General features: G+C 48.9%; 1 protein-coding gene across 3 annotated transcripts in view; it reads left to right on the forward strand.

Annotated features, from left to right (window-relative positions):
• NECTIN1 (nectin cell adhesion molecule 1) overlaps positions 1-19,961 on the forward strand; it is a 542,625-nt gene that overhangs the window by 377,369 nt on the left and 145,295 nt on the right. The gene's annotated exons all lie outside the window — the stretch shown is intronic.

Consider the following 19,961-nt stretch of genomic DNA (forward strand, 5'->3'; position numbering starts at 1 on the left):
GAACAGATTATATCAACAGCAGAGAGGCATATACGGCATTCAAAACAGTATAAAGGTATTTTCCTATGAGACAAACTTATCAGTCCTCAGGGGTCTTGATTAAAGGGATCACTCTTGTCCAGCGTTAGCACCGAGGCACCAGCAGTGCTTGCTGTCCTCTGTCTCCGGGGCCTTTAATATAGTCCAGCTGGGGTATGAGGGGTTAACGCGGGAGCCAATGGGGTTTGAGACTGGCGCTATTCCCCTTTGCTCCAAGTCCTTCTCTCTTATTTGGCAGCAGTGTTCTCCCACCGAGGTCAGGGGCTCTGCCTTAACACACAAAACACCGCAAGCATGTACGTCACACAGTCTCTCTGTACAGGTCACTGTCCCGTTACTGTACGCCCCTTGGTCACAGGGGAGCGTATCAGCACATAACCCGGTCTCTGTGCGAGGGAGCGTCTGGACGCGGTACACAGTCTCTCTCTGAGCCAACGTCTTATCACGGAGGTGAGTCAGCAACCTGACAGTGCAGTCCCAGGCTTCAGGTACACACTGCCCACCGCCTGTGTCTGTGATCTCTCTGACTCCAGCGGCTGTACCCATGTACTCTCTCCTCCTGCGTCAGCGTCCTCTCCTCTCTGGTCTCTGCGCTCCTCTGAGGAAAGCACATGCAGTTTTCCTGCTCCCAGTCCTCTCCTCTTCCTGTTCCTGACTCCAGTCCAGTCTTCTAAAGTGTCCCCCGGGGAACCTAACGCCCTGCTCAATGGTTCCGGGCACGGAGCTGGGAATGCAACTCCCCCTTGGCTCCTTCAGTGCTTCACCCCCTCACATTCCCCCTCTCTGTGAGCTCGCCATTACACGGGCGAGAGTTTCTGGAGTTCCTGCTGACAGTTGTCCAGACCTCGTACCATTTGCTGCCAGATGAATTCGTCCTGGTTGTAGCTTCTAGTGGGCACACCTGCCGTTGATCGTTAAGAACGTCTCAGATCAGTGGAGGTTGTGGAATCAGCCACCGGGAAAGTGGAAGTTGGAGTTTCCTCGGTTACTTCCGTAGCTTCAGGCACCAGCCTTGTTTACAGGTTTTCCTGAAGGGGTAGAGTCTTCCTCTTCTTCGTCTTCAGCAACGATCACTGGTTCAACCACCGTGGGCATCGGGGCAGATTGCACCACGGGAGGGTCTCGAGACAAACAGGGACGCAGCATATTACGATGTAGTGTACGAGTGGGGAGTTCATCACCCGTTTCAGGTTGAACTTCATAGACGGGTCCCCGCCCACCGAGCTGTCGCTTCACCCTATACGGCCTCTTCTACCACCGACACTCCAATTTGTTACTAAGGTGCTTCTCCCTTACTAAGACTCGATCCCCTGGTAGTAGGGCTGTCCCCTTCTGGGGGGGTGACCAGAGAGTGTTCCAGTCCACGGAGTTGGTTCTGTTGAATGGTCCGTAGCTGGCGACGATATTCTCGAACCCAGGAGTACACCCCCATCCGCGGGTAGTCCTCCTCAGGCTCTAGCGCCAATTCAGTCAGTCCCTTCCCGGGTCGGCCGAAGAACAGTGAATAGGGCATGAATCCTGTGGTACTGTGTTTACGGTTATTGTATGCCCACACTAATTCGGAGACGGACTCAGTCCAGCGCACTTTCTGATCTTCTTCAAGTGTCTTCAGAATCTGCATCAGGGTGCGGTTGAATCTCTCACAAGCTCCGTTCCCCTGTGGATGGTAAGGGGTGGTCCAAGACTTATCGATTTTGTACAACTGATGTAACTCTTCCATCACTTTCCCAAGAAAGCAGGCTCCCTGGTCAGAGTGGATTCGTTTGGGACACCCGTACACTTGAATGTAATGTTTACAGATAGCATAGGCCACAGACTCGGCAGTCTGGTCCCGGGTAGGCGTGACCACAGCAAATTTGTAATAGTGGTCGATCATTTCAAGGCAATGCTCATAGCCCTGATGCACTGGGCCAATCGTCAAGTAGTCTATGGCCAGTAACTCCATGGGGCAGAGGACCTCACTGTTTCTGTGGGGGCTCGCTGTTCCGGCGGCTTGACTAGTTCACAATTCCGGCACTGCTGACATACTCTCTCCACCACGGTCCTCATGTGGGGATGATAGAACAACCGATGCAGCCACTGGAATGTTTTTTCCTTCCCGAAGTGTGCTCCCTTCTCATGTGCTTCCTTAGCCACCTGTTCTACCAGGGACGAGAGGATGATCGTTTGCCAAACGAAACTCAGTTCAGATTGTAGGTACACTTTCCTGTACAAGATACCATCCCGTAACTGTAGCCGCTCCCACTGGCGCAACATTTGTAACATCTCAGGGGACATGACTGTCCTCTCACTCTGGCCAGGCACTTGTTCGGCTATGAGCCACGGTCTCAGCTGAGCTATCTCTCTATCTTCCTGTTGTATTCGGACCCACTCATCACAGGGTTGTTCCAACACATTCCTGGGTGTACTTTCTTGAACTGTTTCCTGCGTTGCTGCCACCGTCCTGGCAGTCCCTCCAAACTCTGGAACCTCTATAGCCTCCAACTCTTCATCTCGACTGGGCGCTGGCGGACGGTAATCTACTCGAGAAAGGGCGTCAGCATGAGTATTCTCCACTCCTCTCCTGTAGGAGATCCTGTACTGAAATTTTGCCATACGTGCTAACCAGAGTTGTTCTAAGGCCCCCAGCTTAGCTGTTTCGAGGTGAGCCAACGGATTGTTATCCATACGCACGTGGACTTCTGAGCCGGCCAAATACTCTGCAAACTTCTCAGTCATTGCCCACACCAGCGCCAACAACTCCAGCTTGAATGAGCTGTAATTATCCGGATTTCTTTAAGAAGTAATGTAAGGAGCGACTGACGTATGCGATGACACGCTCCTTCCCATCCTGCATCTGTGAGAGTACTGCCCTGAGTCCTTGTAGACTTCCGTCAGTATGCAAGATAAACTGCTGCATGAAGTCGGCATAGGCCAACATCGGGGCTTCAGTCAGGGCCTTCTTCAGAGCCTGGAATACTTCTCCTGTTGCTCTCCCCAGTGTATGTTCCTGTTTTTTGCACATGAGGGCACTCCTTTCAACAATTCTAGGAGGGGGTTTGCGATGCGGGTAAAATCCTTCACAAAGCGCTGTAAGTATCCCGTGAGTCCCAGGAATGCTCACACATCCGTCACGGTTTTTGCGGTCGGCCACTCCTGCACCGCAGCGATTTTCTCCTGCGAGAGCTTCACTCCATCGGCGGAGACAACATGCCCCAGATAATCAATTTGTATTCAGAAGAGGTGGCACTTCTGGAGTTTCACCTTCAACCCATACTTTTGTAGCCGACTCAGACCTTGCTTCAGTCTCCGGAGATGTTCTTCAACGGTGGGAGCAAAGATGATGATATTGTCTAGGTAAATCAGATTGGCTTCGAAGTTCAAGTCTCCCAGACATCGCTCCATGAGATGCTGAAATGTTCCTGGGGCATTGGCTAGCCCGAAGGGCATGCGGTCGAACTCAAATAGTCACATCGGAAGAATGAAGGCTGTCTTGGCTCGATCTTGTTCAGACATGGGTACTTGCCAGTACCCGCTGGCCAGGTCCAGTGTAGAAAAATACCAGGCATTTCCCAATGCTGATAGGGACTCCTCTATCCGTGGTAGTGGATATGAATCTCGCACCGTGCAAGCGTTGAGTCGGCGGTAATCCACACAGAAGCGTAAAGTTCCATCCTTTTTCCTCACCAAGATGATGGGGGCATCCCACGGGCTCTGGCTCTCACGGATCACTCCCTTCTTCAGCATCTGTGACAGCATCCCCTTTACCTCCTGATACATTTCTGGGTGTATCTGGCGATATCTCTCCCATATCGGTGCCGCGTCCCCAGTGGGTATCTTATGGGTGATGGCCGTCGTGCGCCCAAAATCATCTTCATCCTTTGCGAACACCTGCTGGTACTTTCCCAGCAAGGCCTCCACCTGGGGAACCTGATGAGAGGGCAGTTCTGAGAGTCCTGCCCGCATCTGCGCTAGAATCCGTCGGCCTTCTTGTAGCACCCTGGGATCTGGGATGGCCTCCGCCGTTACCGTCACCAACCATGGGTCTTATGGCTTTGCAGTCAGCTGTACAATTTCGGAGAGCACCAGCTCGTCTGGTACACCTAGGATGAGGGCTAATTCAGCTCTGGGAGCCAGGGTCACGTCAGCCTCTCCCAGGTTCACACAGCGCACGAGTACGGTGCCATTGCGCACAGTGGCCAAGGTCCGTGCGACTAGTATCACTGACGGCAATTGATCAGCTGGGCTAGGCTCCACCTGTACCTCCGCTCATTCTAGTGGGACTCCTGCTCGCACAGGTAGGGGAAGCACAGTCTGTCCAGGGGGTAACACTCGATTCAAAAAAGCATAGGACTATTAGATAGAAAGCTGGCCAAGGTCAAGGAAAGAGGATTTATGAGAGAATTACAGGTAGAGAAACGAAGAAGAAAGGAAACTGAGTGAATTCTACAGTCGACAGCATCGGCTGAACTTTGCAATGGTGCTACCGACAACGATAGTGATGAGGGTGAAAGGCGTTTTAGATCCAATAAACATACGTTGGTAAGATATGTCAATATTGTCACTCTGGAAGATGCTGCAGCTCTTGACAGAACTAATGCCAGTGATAGGAAAGCGACCTACCTGCTTGCTGCTGCTTCTCAGTCTCTTGGCCGTGGTCCAGACAGTCTCATATGGCATTGAGAGATTGCATCAAATGCTATTAAAGCTTCCTTCGATAGCAGTGGCACACTGACTGTACACTGGGACAGGAAAACGACCTGCAATGAAACTGCTGAGCGACTGGCAGGACTAGTGTCTGGAGAAGGAACTGATCCCAAAGATGCCTAACAGCACAGGAGCAGCACAAGCTAAGGCTGTATTCGAGGTTCTGCAGGATTAGCAGCTCTTGGATAAAGTAAAGTTTTTGTCATTCGACACAACGAGTAGTAACACTGGTACAAAGGCTTGTGCGTGCGTCCTCTTGCAACAGAAACTGCAGAAAGAACTACTGCGTTTGCTGTGTAGGCACTGCATTCATGAGCGAATTATTGCAAGCGCGTTCGATAAATTGTGGCTGGCATCAACAAGTCCAAATATAAAGTTGTTTGAGAGTTTTTTGGCAGCCTGAAATCAACTGGATAAAGCCAAGTTTTTAGCTGGAATGAAAGATGACATAGTTTCAACTTGAGTTAGGTCCACCTAAGGAGTGTTTAGTTGAATTTTGCACCAACCAGCTTGCACAATGCAATCCAAGAGATGATTGCAAGGAATTGCTAACATTTGCATTCCTGCACCTTGGTTCGCTGACAAATCCAGATGTTCACATCAATACTCCAGGCACTTACCATCGGGCCCGATGGATGGCCAAAGTGTTATGCGCTCTGAAGATCTTCATGTTTTGTCACCAAGTTCGTTTAACCTTGACAGAGTTAAACAATCTCCATCAATTTTGCACTTTTACTGAAGGCTTGGTACCTCTGTCAGATCCCAGCCACATTACCGTGAAATGACTTGACATTACTGCAAAAATTCATAGCATACAAAGAAGCAATCAAGATAGCAATAAAAACTTTCACCAGACACCTGTGGTACCTCAGTGAGATTATGGTGGGTCTGGCTTTTTTTGACAGTGAGGTTCCAACCACAGAAAAGGTTGAGATGATATTGGCTCTGCAGAAGGAAGGCAACGATGTCAGCTCAACTCATGTGCAGCTTGCTGAAGACCTTGTTTCACACAAGAAGCTTCATCATTTTATGTTGTCCAACACAAAATACTGTTTGTTGCTCTGGAAATAAACCAAGATTTTCTTAATCAAGATCCTTGTCTGTGGCACACGTAAGTAAGTTACATCGATGCATCCTCATAAATCGCCGGATTGAAAATCGTGAAGGATGCCGCCGCATGCTCCAGTGCACTCACGAGTACATTCAAATAGTCACTGAGCATTTAAGAAAACCAGAAACAGTTGATTTTGCAGTGTGTGGCCATGCATCGCCGTGACTATCCTGAACCATATAAAGCGTGTTTCATTTAAAAAAGTGATACCGTGAAACTACTGTAAAACTGTACAATTACTTTGCTGCAAGACAACTATTACAAATAATTGTGAGTTTTGTGATGATTGAGTCACCAGTTAACAATATTGCAATGTTACAAAGGTTTGTGTATGTTACAATCACAACAAAGGGAGATACTCCTAGTGGTGAGACATAAAAATTAGCAAAAATTCTTGACTGTTACCCTAATACCCTAATTTATATATGTGTGTATATATACACATATATATATAACACTGTATATACATTTAGGAGCACTTCCCTTCTACAGCAGGAGTTTCTCCTTCTTGGCCACTCTTTCAAAACTGGTCAAGAGGGTCTTTATGTCGTCACTCTTGGTCATTTTCTGCTGAGCTCTCCTTAGAGTTTTCCTGATGGAAAAATCATCAGCTGACCTTGGAGTCTGAGCTGCTGCTGCTGCATAAGCAGCTTATTTGTCTCCTGCTGTACCAACTGTTTTTGCTGCTGCTGGGCTTGCATCAGTTATTTAACAACATCTTCCTTGCTGTCTGACGTTGTTTGTTGGCTTATGTCTGTCTTCACCCAGGACATGCAGTACCTCTGTAGCAGTCACACGTGTTCCCTGGTTACGTTGCTTGCTCTTCTAACTCCAATTGGTGGAATACTACTCACTTGGGTACATAGTGAGGTACCATAGGAACCGTTTCCATTTAAATGTCCAGGCTGGTTTATTGCTGCTTCATAAACCATGCATCAAGCAAAGGAAAATAAATAACCTTTCAATGCATGCAAAACAAAGTAACCAGTTTCAACAAAGTCACTTTAGAGACAGTCAATCTTGCTCCGTATGGAGACATCACACAGATCTTCTTACCTACACACAGACCTTGTGTCAAACAAGCAGAATCCATTTTATCATGTGAACTACACCCAGCCCATCTCTCAGGCCTCACATAAACCTGACCCAGGTGCACAAAGAAGCCTCTTAGTACTATGTGCACTAGAGCATTATTTCCGGTTTACATCACAGAGGACAACTACCTCTGTGATACATACCTCCAATAGACTGTGTCCAGCAGTGACCTTACTACATACTGTATATATATATATATATATATATACACACACACAGTATATATAGTAGCTGAAGAGCCCAGCGTTGCCTGGGCATCGTAACCAACTGTGGTTATTTATAACAAATTATAATGATTATATTGCACATAAAAACATTTCACATCATATATTCAACACTACAGATTTGCAACACAAATTAACTAAACGATTACCCAAGTATTGATAGTATTTTATTTTCAACTCATTCAAGAGCCTTTTGATAAACAACATGTGTATCTGTGTATCTAACCCTATCCTGTGTGATAATGTCTGCTGAGCTGTGTACCTAATCCTCTCCTGTGTGATACTTTCTGCTGAGCTGTGTAACTAATCCTATCATGTGTTGACTGCTCAGCCGTGTATCTAATCCTATCCTGTGTGATACTGACTGCTGAGCAGTGTATCTAATCCTATCCTGTGTGATACCGTCTGCTGAGCCGTGTATCTAACCCTATCCTGTGTGATACTGACTGCCGAGCTGTGTACCTAATCATATCATGTGTGTTACTGACTGCTCAGCTGTGTATCTAATCCTGTGTGATACTGACTGCTGAGCCGTGTATCTAATACTATTCTGTGTGATACTGTTTGCTGAGCTGTGTATCTAATCCTATCCTGTGTGATACTGTCTGCTGAGCCGTGTATCTATTCCTATCCTGTGTGATACTGACTGCTGAGCCGTGAATCTATTCCTATCCTGTGTGATATTGACTGCTGAGCCATGTGTCTAATCCTCTCCTGTGTGATACTGACTGCTGAGCTGTGTATCTAATCCTATCCTGTGTGATACAGTCTGCTGGGCTGTATATCCAATCCTATCCTGTGTGATACTGGGCTCCCCCTGCAGTCTGTGTCAGAGGGTGGTCTGTGTTGGCACGGTAATAAATTGTGTTATTTCCAGCTTTACAGAAGGATGATAACACCATAGAAATGATAAGAATAATAGGCAAAATTGTGGTGAATTGGAACGTGCGGGGTTAAAATTTCACCTCACAACATAGCCTATGATGCTCTCGGGGTCCAGACGTGTGACTGTGCAAAATTTTGTGGCTGTAGCTGCGACGGTGCAGATGCCAATCCCGGACATAAACACATACTGTACATATTGTACATACATACCCAGCTCCAACATGTGACTTATCGGGACGAGATCTGAATTGGAGCATGCGCCATCCCCGGACCGCCGGCCATCTTCTTGGCGTCCATGTTCCCGGAGACCACCGCAATATGGCAGCCTCCGGTCTTTGAGAAAATGCCGCCGGAGCCGCTGCCTCTGCACCAGAGCACAGCGCCCCTGCATCGGAGCACAGCGGCCCTGCATTGGAGCACAGCGGCCCAGCACAGCACCCCAGCACAGTACCACAGGACCGCAGCACAGTACCCCAGCACCGCAGCGCCCCAGCACCCCTTCCCCAGCACAGTACCCCAGCACTGCAGCGCCCCAGCACAGCACCCCTTCCCCAGCACAGTACGACAGCACCCCTTCCCCAGCACAGTACTCCAGCACCACAGCACAGCGCCCCAGCACAGTACCGCAGCACAGCACCGCAGCGCCCCAGCACAGTACCACAGCACAGCACCACAGCGCCCCAGCACGGAACTGCAGCGCCCCAGCACAGCACCCCTTCCCCAGCACAGTACCCCAGCACTGCAGCACAGCACCCCTTCCCCAGCACAGCATCCCAGCACAGCGCCCCAACACAGTGCCCCTGGCCCAGCACAGCACCCCTGCCCCAGCACAGAGCTGCCACCGCACCAGCTTGGGATGGGGTTTCCTAGAGGCCACCGCACCAGCCTGGAACACCGAACGACTCCTGTGACCACTCCTCCACCTGTGCCGGATCCCTTCCCTGGTAAGCTGAATTCGGACTGTAAGACGGACCCCCATTTGACACATTATTTTTTTCCCTATTTTCCTTCTAAAAATTTAGGTTGCATCTTATGGTCCGGTGCATCTTATAGTCTGAAAAATATGGTAGATTGTGTAACAAGACCTGCTGTATGGCCCACACTATTAGCACAAACAATTTAGATTCAGAAATGTGGCCTGGTGTCTGGACCACACTGATAGCAGAAAGGATTTAGATTCTGAAATGTGGCCCTGTGTCTGGCCTACAATATTAGCACAAACAATTTAGATTCTGCAATGTGGCCTGGTGTATGGCCCACACTATTAATCATAGAATCATAGAGTTGGGAGGGACCTCCTAGGCCATCTGGTCCAACCCCCTGCTCAAAGCAGGATTCGCTAAATCATCCCAGAGAGATGTCTGTCCAGCCTCTGTTTGAAGACTTCTATTGAAGGAGAACTCACCACTTCTTGTGGCAGCTTGTTCCACTCATTGATCACTCTAACTGTCAAAAAGTTTTTTCTAATATCTAATCTGTGTCTCCTCCCATTCAGTTTCATCCCATTGTTTCTAGTCTTTCCTTGTGCAAATGAGAATAAAGTTGATCCTTCTACAATGTGACAGCCTTTGAGATATTTGTAGACAGCTATTAAGTCTCCTCTCAGTCATCTCTTTTGCAAGCTAAACATTCCCAAATCATGCAACCTTTCCTCATAAGACAAGGTTTGCAGACCGGTCACCATTCTGGTTGCTCTTTTCTGAGCTTGCTCCAGTTTGTTGATGTCTTTTTTAAAATGTGGAACCCAAAACTGGACACAGTATTCCAGATGAGGTCTGACCAAAGAGGAGAAGAGGGCAATAATGACTTCACGTGATCTAGACTGTATGCTTCTGTTAATACATCCTAGAATTGCATTTGCCTTTTTTGCTGCTGCCTCACACTGTTGACTCATATTCAGTCTGTGATCTATTAGTATACCCAAGTCTTTTTCACATGTGCTGTTGCTTAGCCCTATTCCTCCCATTCTGTATATGCTTTTTTTATTTTTATTGCACAGATGTAGTACTTTGCATTTTTTCCTGTTAAAAACCATTCTGTTAGTTGCTGCCCACTGCTCCAGTTTATTTATATCTTTTTGAATCCTCTCTCTCTTCTCTAGTATTAGCTATCCCTCCTAGCTTTGTGTCATCAGCAAATTTAATCAGTTTACCCTCAATTCCTTCATCTAAATCGTTGATAAAGATGTTGAACAATACAGGGCCAAGGACAGAGCCCTGTGGTACCCCACTTGAGACATTCTTCCAACTGAATGTGCAGCCATTTACGACCACTCTTTGGGTCCGATCACTAAGATGGCAACACAGGTGCAAAAATACCAATCAAGCAACTGCTCCAGCCTACCAATACATGGAGGGGGCGATTGCCTGGTATGTTGATGCACAAAAACAACTTGTATGCGGCGCTGTTCACACTAAGGCCATGCACAGCGTCCAGGCCAGCCTAGTACCAACACCCTTCTATTAGTTCAGGCGGGCTGCCCAGCGCTAACAAATGCATGCTGTGTGGAAAACAGACACCACAGTTTACAAGACCAAATGAGCCCAACTGCACCCTGAATAAAAAGTGCAAAAAACACATTTTAAAAAATCTCCACGCTTACGGGTACCTAACACTAAATAATAGCGTGGAGATCTTTGACGTAGGTTACGGGCTCACGTATTTTGGCCAAAATATTAACCAATACTCCACATTTTTTATAAAAGATATATTTATATATATTTTTTAAAATGTGTTTTTTGCACTTTTTATTCAGGGTGCAGTTGGGCTCATTTGGTCTTGTAAACTGTGGTGTCTGTTTTCCACACGGCATGCATTTGTTAGCGCTGGGCAGCCCGCCTGAACTAATAGAAGAGTGTTGGTACTAGGCTGGCCTGGACGCTGTGCATGGCCTTAGTGTGAACAGCGCCGCATACAAGTTGTTTTTGTGCATCAACATACCAGGCAATCGCCCCCTCCATGTATTGGTAGGCTGGAGCAGTTGCTTGATTGGTATTTTTGCACCTGTGTTGCCATCTTTATATGGGTCCACTGCACCCTGATAGTGCATTTGTTTGGAGGCCTGTACGGGTAAACCTTGTTGTTCTATTGCTGTCCGATCACTAAGCCAGTTATGAATCCACCTAACAGGTGCCTTGTCCATTCCATACCTAGTCATTTTTTCAATAAGGATTGTGTGAGATACTTTGTCAAATGCTTTGCTGAAGTCAATATATACTATATCTACAGCATTTCCCTGATCCATCCAATCAGTGATTCCGTCATAGAAGTAAATTAAGTTAGTCTGACATGACTTATTAGTTACAAACCCATGCTGACTCTGTTTAATCACTACATTCTTATCCAGGAACTGACATACAAGTTGTTTAATAATTTGTTCAAAGATCTTTCCTGGTATAGAAGTCAGACTCACTGGCCTATAGTTGCCTGGGTCCACCTTCTTCCCATTTTTGAAGATAGGAACAACATTTGCTCTTCTCCAGTCTTCTGGGACTTCTCCTGTTCTTCAAGAATTTTCAAAGATTATGGAGAGGGGTTCAAAAATTTCTTCTGCTATCTTATCTCCTTCAGTACTCTGGGGTGTAATTCATCTGGACCTGGAGACTTGAATTCATTTAGGTTAGCTAAGTGTTTCCTCACTCTCTTTCTGTTTATAGATATCCTGGATTCTTCTATTCCCTTAATAGGACAGTGACGAACAGTTGATGTTACATTTCCTTTCTGAGAGAAAACAGATGCAAAATAGGAATTTAAGAGTTCGGCCTTCTCAACATCCTGTCTTACCATTTCATCATTTTCTTCCTGTAAAAATCCTATAGCATCTTTGACTTTTCTTTTACTTTTGACATATCCCCAAAATCCTTAATTATCGCTTTTGATGTCTCTTGCAAGCCTCAATTCATTGTCAGCATTAATAATATGATTTGTGCCCTGCAGGTTCTGCAGACAGCATTATATTCTTCTTTAGATATGCCTCCCTCTTTCCATTTTATAAACATTTCTTTCTTCCTTTTTAGCATGTCCTCTTTTCAGCTGCAATGGCCAAAACCCAGTGATCGTTGAGCTCGTGGAGACTCTTCACTTATCCCAGAAGGCACTGGGAATATGCAAATGATCTCCTCAGGACTCTTCCCCCTAGCAGAAAGGATTTAGATTCTGAAATGTGGACTCCTGGCTGGACCAAATTATTAACACAAACAATTTACATTCTGAAATGGGGCTTGGTGTCTGGCTCACACTATTAGCACAAATGATTTAGATTCTGAAATGTGGCCTGGTGTATGCTCCACACTATTATCAGAAAGGATTTAGATTCTGAAATATAGCCTGTTTTCTGGCTTACACTATTAGCAGAAATGATTAAGATTATGAAATGTGGCCTGGGGTATGGCCCACATTATTAGCAGAAAGGATTTAGATTCAGAAATAAATAAAAAATACAGTCCGCCGCTCCTCTAACCTCTGCCCATCCACTCCCCTCATTAAACACTGATCATTATACAGTACCACTATCCTAGCCAAAGCCTTGACAAAAGCATTAGTGGAAACTTGATCATTTATGTAACTTTGGCCGAATTTTGCTGATTTTGAGGAAAATGCTTGGGAATCAGAACACGAATCCAAATGTACAATCTTTGTGACAAATTTGAGATTGGCAAACGTTTTCTGAATACGTACGCTGATCTCTATTCTTCACTTGTCCTCTATATTCATTGTTTCTCACTACCTCTCCACAAATCAGCTCAACACTACAGTTCTGCTTAGCAAGAGCCTTTACTCAACCTGAGGTTGTGTGCCTTCTCTCCCCTTAGGGGAGCTATGGTGCCAGTGTGATCGGAACTTATCTTCCCTAATGCTGATGCTCTGGAACTCCCACCTGGGTCACTCAACTCATCTTGTGTACTCAGTCCTGTCTAGCTCATTACTTTCAGGACTTACAAACGCTGGGCCTTACTGCTAGGTGTTCTCTCCCAGGACCTGTCTTTGCAAGGTCACTCTGCCTCTCAGTCACTTCTGCTCTGGATTATGCTATCTCTTCCTGTTCTCTCTTCTCACTTAGGGACAACCAAAGATGCGGCACTGCTCACATTGGATGTTAGGTCTCTTCTCTATGCACTCCAGGCCCAATCTGACTCACTAATCAATTGTCACTTTCATTCCTCCTCCCACCCTGGGCTCATTCCAAACATTAACCCTCACTACCCCTACTGTCAAACTACACACATTATCAACATTACTAACATCTTTAACGCACATCACCGTTCGCATTACACATTACAACAATTTACATATTGTTCAAGTGGTAATGTGGGCGACATGTCCATCTCCTTGTGTGTGCACATAGACTACAGTGGTTGCGAATGCGGCAGTATTCACGCCCTTAGCATTTTTGGGGTTTTGCTACCTCACAACCTCGAATTTCACAGTTTTTTTATGGTATTCATCTTGTAAACAACATGTCTAAAACTGTTAACATTTGATTTTGTTTTTTTGTTATGCAAACAACAAATAGGACAAAATAACTAAAAACTTCAGTGTGAATAAATAGTCACCCCTCTAAAGTCAGTACTTTGTAGAGCCTCCTTTTGCTGCAATTACAGCTGAAATTTGCTGTGGATAAGTCTCTATGAGCTTTCCACAATTTGCCACTGGAATTTTTGCCGGTTCCTCAAGGTACAGCTGCTCCAGCTCCTTCAAGATAGATGGTTTTCTCTGGTGAGCAATAATCTGCAAGTCTGAAAGCAGATTCTCAATTAGATTAAGGTCTGGGCTTTGATTAGGCCACTTCAAAACATTTTCATGTTTCCCCTTAAACCACTCGAGCGTTGCTTTTTGTCTTGTTGGATGGTGAACCTCCGTCTAAGTCTCAAATCACTGACAGACGGAACTAGGTTTTGCCCAAGAATATCTCTGTATTTTACACCATCCATCTTCCTCTAGACTTAGACCATTTTCTCTGTCCCTGCTGGTGAAAAACATCCCTACAACCATGTTTCATTGTGGTGATGGTGTTCTCGGTATGATGAACTGTGCTGGTTTGGGGGAGGCCAGGACTGTAGTCGTGGCCAGAGACACTGAAGCATCTGTGTCCCGACCTTCCATCACAGAAAACTGTATTCAATTCTCAGCGTACCTGCATCTCCAGTTTCAGGTCACCCTGGGCACTTCCCAGGCGGTGACGGCCTATCTTCCGGGCAACCCCCAGTAATGGAGACACAGTCCAGGATAACTTAAACATTCTCTTTACTTAGAACTTCACATGTTACATCCACAGTTGGCACATCATGGAATTAACTTGTTTCCTCATCTTTCCCTACTTCGCTGACGCATCTGTGCAGCACATGTCCGGACCGGACCATCTTAGACTGCTCCCCAGATCCTTCCTGGCCTAACCTTGCCATGATGACAATTTCTTCTGCCTGTTTCACCCCAGACTCGAAATCATCAGCCACTCGGTTTGGTTGCCTCTGGTAAAGCATCTGGACTGTCTGTACAGTTCCCTTTGAAGCGCCAACTTCCTTCAGCTCCTCACTCCAACCGACTCCCACCCTAAAGGCGTCTGCCCAGGCTGAGTCGCCACAATTTCCTTCTCCTGTACTGGTGTCATGCCTGCCCACTCTCTGGCGGCCTCCACGCCGCGGTTCCGGCTGCCTCGGCCTTCCCCGCGGTCCTCCTTTCCCCATCCCGCTTACCCAGTGCCCGCTCCTGCCCGGTCTCCTGTGTCCCGTCGGGCGCGCACCCCGGCCTAGCTTCCTGCTCCTCAGCGGGCGCGCGCGCACACTGTGGTCGGGAGCACGTGCGCTCTCTACCCCTCCTGAGGTCGCGCGCTCTCCTCACCTTGCGCTGGGAGGGGTCATGACCCGGAAGTCCCTGCCACGACTCCCTATATCAGGCCGCCTCTTCCTGCTGGTGGTGGCTGATTATCACTTGTGCCCTGCTAAGTGATTCTGGCCCTTGTCTCTGTGTGCACCCCCGTTTCCTCTCTGCCTTGAGCTTACCGTCTTCCCCACTGTGCCCTCTCCTAGGATCTGGAGGTCTGAGGTCGTGCTCCGGTCTGTCCTGGTCCCCTGACTGAGTTCTCCCATTCGTGCCTGCTTCCCTCCGTCTCGCCTGTGTTCCTGACCTGTCCGCCATCCGTGTTCCTGTTCCTGGGGAGATCCTCCGCCAGCATCTCCGGCCTCTTGCCGGCTCTCCTGTATTCTCTCTGGGTACCAGCTGCCGTGGTGATAGTTACCCGCGGGCCTGCCCCAAACACTCCCTGTATAGGGGGTGGTCCACCTGGCCAGCTCGCCCGTGGGAGGTTCATTGCCACGGTCCAGCGGGTCCACTCCAGGAGATCCACAAAAGTCTCACATCACAGAATAATCAGCCCATGGATCCCGCTGGTACTCCGACCCTGACCCAGAAGGAACTTTTGTTCCTCCGAGAAAATCAGGCGAGGATCATGTCGTTCCTCAAATCTATGGAGTCCCGTCTTTCCTCTTTGCAAACCTCCGATCCAGGGACTGCCTCTCAGATCTCCGGCCTCCAGCAGGAGCTTGCCCAGCAATGCGACACCCAGGCCCACATTCTGAATTACATGGCCTCGGTGGATAACCGCCTACTAGCTCTCCAGACTGCTGCTGCTGCCCCTGTTCAGGCGGCAGTTTCTCATCCGTCCCCCCGTCTGGCCAAACCCCCGTGTTATGGCGGTGATCCCAAACTGTGTTGGGGGTTCATTAACCAATGCCAGCTGCATTTTGAGTTGACGCCCCTGCAGTATCCTACCGACCAGGCCAAGGTGGCCTTTGTGGTATCCCATTTGGAGGGTGAGGCGCTGGCTTGGGTAAACCCCTTGTGGGAACGTGATGACCCGATAGTCACCCAGCTTGCGACCTTCTTAGAGACCTTTCGTAGAGTCTTCGATGAGCCTGGTCGCCTGGTCTCAGCCACCGAGTCCTTATTTAACCTCCGCCAGGGTGCTCTCTCTGTGAGGCAGTGCGCCATCCAGTTCCGTACATTGTCCTCTGAGCTTGGATGGAACACCGAGGCCCTAGTGGGGGCTTTTTGGTGCGGCTTGTCGACTCGAATCAAAGACGAGTTGGCTGGGAGAGACACACCCACATCTTTGGAGGACCTCATCTCTCTGGCAACGCGAATTGATCTGTGTTTCCAGGAGCACTCCCGCGAAGCCACCAGGGAGAGAAGGCCTTCTCGTTTTTCTCCTTCCACACGCAGTCCTCCTCGCTCGCGACCTTCCCCCATGGTGTCAGCCCCGGAGCCCATGCAAATGGACCGACTCGGACCAGCGGAGCTGCGTCGCCAGGAGAGACTTACACATGGTCTTTGTCTCTATTGTGGCAGCGCCTCCCATCTTCGGCGTTCCTGTCCAGTGAGGCCGGGAAACGCCTCCGCCTAGGACAGGTAAGAGAGGCCTCCCTAGGTGTTTGTGATACCTCTTTACCCTTGACCCTCTCTGTTTTGTTTGTCCTGGGATCCAAACGTTTTTCTGAGGTGACCTATATTGACTCAGGGGCTGCAGGGAACTTCATCCAACTCGAGGCGGTAAAAAGATTGCGGATACCTGTCAGGTCCTTGGAGGTTCCCCAGCAGTTAGCTTCAGTCGACGGTGTTCCCCTGCGCGAGACCGTCACCTTGGTCACCGAAGAGATGGAGTTACAGATCGGGGTCCTGCACCATGAGAAGATAGCCTTCTTCGTGCTGCCGTCACTGTCCCACACCTTGCTTCTGGGGCTTCCTTGGTTGAGGATACACGAACCTATCTTGGATTGGCGCTCTGGAGACATTCTTCGTTGGGGTCGTTTCTGCCAGACTAAATGTCTTCTTCCGGTACAACCTCTCAAGACTTCGCTACCTGCCTTGGGTCCAGCGGATCTGCCCCCAGTCTACTGGGCCTTTGCTGACGTCTTTGACAAAAAGGAGGCAGAGACTCTTCCATCGCACCGGCCATATGATTGCCCGATCGAGCTTGTTCCGGGTTCAACTCCGCCCCGGGGGCGAATGTATCCTTTGAGTCCGTTCGAATCCCAAGCCATGACTGAGTACGTTCAGGAGAATTTGGCCAGAGGCTTTATCCGGAAGTCGTCTTCACCCGCCGGAGCAGGTTTCTTTTTTGTCAGAAGAAGGATGGGTCCCTTCGTCCGTGTATCGACTATCGGGGTCTTAATGAAGTCAATATTAAGAACAAATACCCCCTACCTCTCATCCCTGAGTTATTCGACCAGCTGCGAGGGGCACAAATCTTTACCAAGCTGGATCTCCGTGGAGCCTACAATCTCATCCGTATTCGCTCCGGAGATGAATGGAAGACCGCTTTCAACACCAGGGATGGGCACTACGAGTATCTCGTCATGCCATTCGGTTTGTGCAACGCTCCCGCAGTCTTTCAGGAATTTGTAAATGACATTTTCCGAGACCTTCTGTACTCCTGTGTGGTCGTATATCTGGACGATATCCTCGTCTTCTCTCCCGATCTGCCCGCCCACAGGAGAGATGTCCGTCGAGTACTGTTACGCCTAAAGGAGAATCGCCTATATGCTAAGTTGGAGAAATGCGCCTTTGAACAGTCCTCCCTTCCATTCTTAGGATACGTCATCTCCGACTCAGGCTTACGCATGGACCCGGAGAAAGAATCTGCCGTGCTTAACTGGCCGCGTCCCCATGGGGTAAAAGCCATTCAGCGATTTCTTGGCTTCGCAAATTATTACCGGCAGTTCATTCCTCATTTTTCCTGTTTGACTGGTCCTATCTCCTCTTTGATCTGTAAGGGAGCTAATCCGCACGCCTGGTCCCCTGAAGCCGAGAACGCCTTCTTGTCTCTAAAACACGCATTCGCCACGGCACCCATGCTCCATCGCCCAGAAGCCAATAAACCTTTCATCCTCGAGGTGGATGCTTCCGCAACTGGGGCCAGAGCAGTTCTGTCTCAAAAATCTCCCTCCGGTAGACTTGTTACCTGCGGTTTCTTTTCCAAGTCCTTCTCCACTTCGGAGCGAAACTATTCCATCGGAGACCGGGAACTGCTTGTCATCAAATTAGCTCTGGAGGAATGGAGGCACTAATTAGAGGGAGCCGTACATCCGTTTACAATCTACAAGGACCATAAAAACCTGGCTTACCTTCGATTGGCACAGAGACTCATTCCTCGGCAGGCCAGCCAGGTGGTCCCTGTTCTATGGCCGATTCGATTTTGATCTGCACTTTCGTCCCGGCAACAAGAACCTCAAGGCTGACGCTTTGTCCAGGTCCTTCCTTTCTGCAGATGTGGAGGAGGAACCCACGCATATCTTGGATCCCTCCAGGCTCATCACGGTGGCACCGCTCTCTCTCGTCTCGCCGCCACCTGGTAAGACTTTTGTGCCAGAGAAAGACCAAAGACAGATCCTACGCTAGGGGCATGCTTCCAAACTTGCTTGTGATGTCGGCCTTAAAAAGACACTTGTCCTTGTCTCCCGCTACTACTGGTGGCCGACTCTTCTCCTGGATGTCCGAGATTTCGTCGCTTCCTGTCCATCCTGCGCTAAAACCAAGGTGCCTAGGCAGTTGCCTTCCGGTCTTCTACATCTGCTTCCAGTTACATCGTCCCCTTGGCAACACATTGCCATGGATTTTATTACCGATCTACCCAGGTCTGCAGATTGTACCGTCGTCCTTGTGGTGGTAGACAGATTCTCTAAGATGGCACATTTCATCTCTCTCCCCGGGTTACCTTCAGCACCAGACTTGGCAAAAGTTTTCGTTCACCACATCTTCCGTCTCCATGGACTACCCCAACATATTGTATCGGACATAGGAGTCCAATTCACCTCTCGATTTTGGAGAGCCCTATGCAGGTCGATGGATGTCACACTTGACTTCTCCTCATCTTACCATCCACAGTCCAATGGTCAAGTGGAGCGGACTAACCAGAATTTGGTGAACTATCTCCGGCACTTTTCTAATGCCCACCAGGATGACTGGTCAGACTTACTCCCGTGGGCAGAGTTCGCCTATAACAACCATGTCAGCGAGTCTTCTGGCAAGTCTCCTTTTTTTGTTGTCTACGGACAGCATCCGGGTGTACCTCTACCGGTTCCCTCTGCCTCGGGTGTACCGGCGGCTGATCTTCAGTCCGGGGATTTCTCCAGGATCTGGCAGGAGACCAAGGCCGCTCTCGAGTAAGCACGTGACAGGGTAAAGAGACACGCAGACAAAAGGCGTCTGGATTCCCCGCCATATCACCCAGGTGATAAAGTTTGGCTGTCCTCCAAGTTCATTCGTCTCAAGATCCCTTCACATAAACTGGGTCCCCGCTATATTGGACCCTTTGAGGTCTTGGCTCGTATTAACGATGTCTCTTACAAACTGCGACTTCCCGCCTCACTCCGCATCCCCAATGCTTTTCATGTCTCCCTTCTAAAACGGTCATCCTCAATCGCTTCCAAACCTCTGCCACTCAGTCGCCGCCGCCTGTCTCCGCTGACGATGAGTTTGAGGTTAAAGACATTTTGGCCATGAAGAAGCGAAAGGGGAGGACCTTTTTTCTGGTCGATTGGAAGGGCTTTGGCCCTGAGGAGAGATCCTGGGAGCCTCTGGAGAATATTCGGGCTCCTCGAATTTTGGCTAAGTTTTTTTCCACTCTGCGGAGGGGGGCGCGTAGGGAGGGGGGTACTGTCACGCCTGCCCACTCTTTGGCGGCCTCCATGCTGCGGTCCCAGCTGCCACGGCCTTCCTCGTGGTCCCCCTTTCCCCATCCCGCTTACCCGGCGCCCACTCCTGCCCGGTCTCCTGTGTCCCGTCGGGCGCGCACCCCGGCCCAGCTTCCTGCTCCTCAGCGGACGCACGCGCACACTGTGGTCGGGAGCACGTGTGCTCTCTACCCCTCCTGAGGTCGCGCGCTCTCCTCAACTTGCGCTGGGAGGGGTCATGACCCAGAAGTCCCT

The sequence above is a fragment of the Dendrobates tinctorius genome, unplaced genomic scaffold (assembly GCF_039654945.1).
Source record: "Dendrobates tinctorius isolate UK_male_01 unplaced genomic scaffold, ASM3965494v1 ptg000018l, whole genome shotgun sequence".
In the NCBI taxonomy this organism is placed as follows: Eukaryota; Metazoa; Chordata; class Amphibia; order Anura; family Dendrobatidae; genus Dendrobates; species Dendrobates tinctorius.